Here is a 4,165-nt window from a genome sequence, read left to right on the forward strand (position 1 = left end):
TCTTAATACCACATCCTGCACTCACTGGGACATGGAAAGGGTAAAATTGTCAACATACATCAGGTACTCAGACACCATGGTGACAAGCATCCCTCTACATGACAAGGAAAACATTCTGCTTGAAACAAGACGTGACTATTGTTCAGTAAATGAGGACGTCACCCTGAGCCCTGAGGATAAAAGTATGGACCAGACTCCCTGATTCAGTGACCCAAGCCCCTTCTTGTGTACTCCAAAAAATGGGTCCTGCTGAAAGAAAACATGACATAATCAATCGACAAAACAGCACTATCAGCTTTGAGCGATGGATACCTCACCTTGCTGTCTTCATGTTCCTTTGAGATACTTCCAGCATGTTCCTCCACTCTGAAAGCGTGTAATGTTCTGCCATTGTTTCATTCAGGCAGTAACAAAACCCAATTCACTGTATAAGAGCACGGGAAGGTTCTGTACACATTTATCAAGTGCCTCCCAGCTGATCTCATTGCTTGAAACCTGGTCATCAGTTTTTGTGATGTTCCTGAGGTTGATTCATTCCTGTATTTAACCCAGCTGCGTTCTGCTGTAGAATCCACTGAATTCAAAAGAGAAGCAGTGGCCTGATACCTCATAACCTTGAAAGCTTTTGCTAATTAATTCTACACTCAGCAGAACTGCTACGTCTATGTTCTGTAGCAATCATCAATGCAATAGCTACTGACTTAAATGTAAATCAGCCTTTTCACATAAAGGGTGCTCTTGCCTCTTACTTCAACAGCAGTTCTTCCTCAAAATACCCAATTGTACAAACCCTCCAACAGGATCTGTTCCTCTTGCTGTGAATAACTTCATTAAGGCTGCAAATGCTTGCAGAGCATCAGGTAACAAGCTGCAGAAGCCCTATATAAAAGCCCATGTTCCACCTATAAAGCTTTCTACTTAAATCAGTGAAATTCCTGAATTAACTCTAAGAGGACAGTTAGATTTTTGGAGCATTTGCTTTGACACACTTTACTAGCTTTTCTGGGAAAACAGTCATTGCATCCAAAAATTTTCTCAGCTATTGAATTTATGTTTGTTTGCTTGTTTCTGCTATTTGCACACAAATCTCTTTCCACTACACTTGAATCACTGAAAAGTGAAGATCCAGACTCCCAACACCAAGCTGTAATAGCAGAAAACATTTTTCTGCTTTTCTGGCACATCACATTATAGAGGCTGTCTGTAATCTTAGTAGAACAGACAATGTAAAAAACCTCCCTTCTTATATCAGACCTTGTTATTAAATTTATACCCATAATAACCTACATTTCCCTTTATCGGAACTCTAAAAAATAACACCTTGTGCAGGACTTGAGCATGGCATTTGATACAGTTGTCAGAAGAATTCTGATGTCCTGTCTCAGAGACATGGCAGGGGATTAGTGGGATTGTGAGTAGATGGCTTCAATCATTCCTCACAGACAATACTCAGTGAGTCACGAAGACTTTCTACTTCCAGGGCTATCACCCATGAAGTTTCAAAAGAGTCCACCTAATTCAGTTTTTAGAAGAGGGCCCTTAGAGTGAAACAGTTTGGATTAAAACACAGGCAATATACCACAGGCTCTAGCTGGAATTGCCTCCATACCTCTGCTGCCTGAGGCCCCACCTGCACAGCTAGCTGAAGAGCTGATGGCCAAGGTGAGCTGGGCTGCCAGAGAGGAAGAGCAGTGACTTCGCTGCAGCTGTACCAAGCTAGGACAGTCAGCCTTTTCACTGCTCTTCTGACCCACGGGTCCTGACATTTATCATAAAACCACAGTTTTGAATGGCAAATGAGAAGAACTAGTCTCCAGCTAAAACAAGAGCTGATGTGACCTGAAACAGCCTCTTTCTGCTATCAAATATACACACCTTTTATCACCTCTTTCTTGAGGTACAACTAAAGACATGGAAGCCAAGCGTTCAGTCACCACTCCACTTCTGAGAGGCCTGGAGTACTTCTGCCAGTCCAAGAAAACCCTCTGATCAGATATCTTTTTCTCCTCAGTATACATCTGGCATATTCATGCAGAATATTTTATTAATAGCTTCATTCATGGGTTTGCAGAATATCCTCTGCTTCTTGTCTACAGAACTTCAAAAGTGCAATTTATTTTAAATAATGTAATTGAAACAAAGACTCAAAAATGCATCTGTAGCAGAGTGAAGAAATTTCATTGCATGTGTGCAAGGTAAGGCAGCCAGATGATCTGCGCTCTGACTGACCCCTTTGCATCCAGTTGCCCAGTTTACTGACAAATTAAACCTGGGATAACATGTCTCTTGTGATGCAGCTCTGAGACAAATGTTTTTAAATACTTCTTTGCCTAGGCATTATTATTCATCCTTCTCACCTTTTTATGAAGCACTGCTCTTTTAGAAACTCTTACTAGGAGTGCCATATATAATGTTATACCTACCAACATGAGAAAAATAATTTGCATCAGGGACAACATATTTGTACTTTTTTGCAGGGATCACATGAATGTATTGATCTTCTTTGTTTTGGAGACCTGGTCAGCACACTCTGGATGCAAGGTAAGATACAAGAGATACAAAGCACTTACTACTTTCACATTATGTTAACAAAACAAAATAAAAATGTATTTGTAAAAATGTTCCAAATAGCCCATCCCATCAGCCTTCAGAGTACATTCTTACAGGAGCTCTCTGGTGGCACAGAAATTATTTTTACCACGCATCTGCTTAGGAAGAAACAGAAAAAAAGGCCTCCAGCATCCACCATGGATTTATGCAATATTTTTTTCCAGTCTGCATGGCAGAGGGAGTTCACATGCTTTCCAGTTTATTCCATGAGCCTAAAATTTGTACCCTGAGCTGCTGGCTCATATTCTGCCTCTATTTTACTTCTTTCAGAGCTCAGCATAAGCAAGCCCTCTGGAATCTGGACAGACTATAATCCTGATGTTTCGTATCAATCCAGCCCAGCAGTCCCAAGATAGGATAATGGATTGTGGACCTCTAACAAAACCCTGTCACAAAAGGGATTGAGAAAAAGCTTATTTCTAAACCTATCTTCCCATTCACATCTACTAAAGCTTTCATTAATCTCCTGATTCTCAATTTCAAGATTGAGAATCAGAGTAATTGAGACATCACTTCTCCACTCTGCCTAAGGTTTTAAAGTGAGAATCTACCCTTTAATATCAGAATACTGATCCAGCTATGCAGTTGACATAAAGTGATGACACTGTTGCTACACGTGATTTGCAAGCAAAGGATCTGGCTCTCCACTCCCCGTAAGTTTAACAGAGCTCCAGTAAGTCTAACAGAGCCATTATCTTTACTACCCTAGTTAACATCTTGGTCAATTTAAAGATTCCAAGGTAAAATAACTCCCATGCCTCTCTAATAAAACTGTAGTCCATTGATTATGAACATTTGTACAGCTGAAGTCAGGAAAAGTAGCTAATTTACAATGGTATCTCCTTTGCCTTTCTGACTGCCCACTGAAGGCACCTAAACAACTCAAGCAAAATAGTTATGCCATCCTTAAATTTTTGTGGTTGAATTGGTTGTTCAAGGAACACAGCCACAGTTAGGACTGGCTTTATATTACAGCCATGCTAGGTGCAAACAGGTAGTCAAGGATAGTACCTAGTCTCTGAGTTTATAATCTAAGTAGACCAGATGATAAAGGAAGATATTACCTTCCTCTGAAGGTAAACCAAGTTGTAGTTAGATGAAGTGACTTATTGACAGGAAGGATTTCTCACAGCCAAGAATTTAACTGAGATCTTTTACAGGGCAGATCAGCACCTTCATTACTGGATCATCTATCTTCTTAGGAGAAAAGGTTTTCCCATCATATAAAATTCTTCCTACAGGTCTAAAAGGTTACACTATTTAAGAAATGTGACTTCTTATACTGGCAAGATTTGTCAAAAAAAAAAAAAAGAAAGGAAAAAGCAGAAAAAAATAAAAAGAAAAGAAACAGTAATAAAACATAAACAGTTTTTTACATCTCTAAAGCAAAGCAGAAAATATTAGCTAATTCAACCTTACAAGACCCCTATGAGTTAAGTACAGGCTACACTTCTCAAACATGCTTTTTATACCTCCTTTTCTCTTTCCTAAGCATGCAACCAAAATCACAAACAAGGTGGATAATGCTTCTGTGTGGTAACCATGGTAATCAGCT

Source organism: Pezoporus flaviventris, unplaced genomic scaffold, assembly GCF_033815535.1.
Source record: "Pezoporus flaviventris isolate CSIRO_AGI_PZ_B2104156 unplaced genomic scaffold, CSIRO_AGI_Pfla_v1 ptg000031l, whole genome shotgun sequence".
Classification (NCBI taxonomy): domain Eukaryota; kingdom Metazoa; phylum Chordata; class Aves; order Psittaciformes; family Psittacidae; genus Pezoporus; species Pezoporus flaviventris.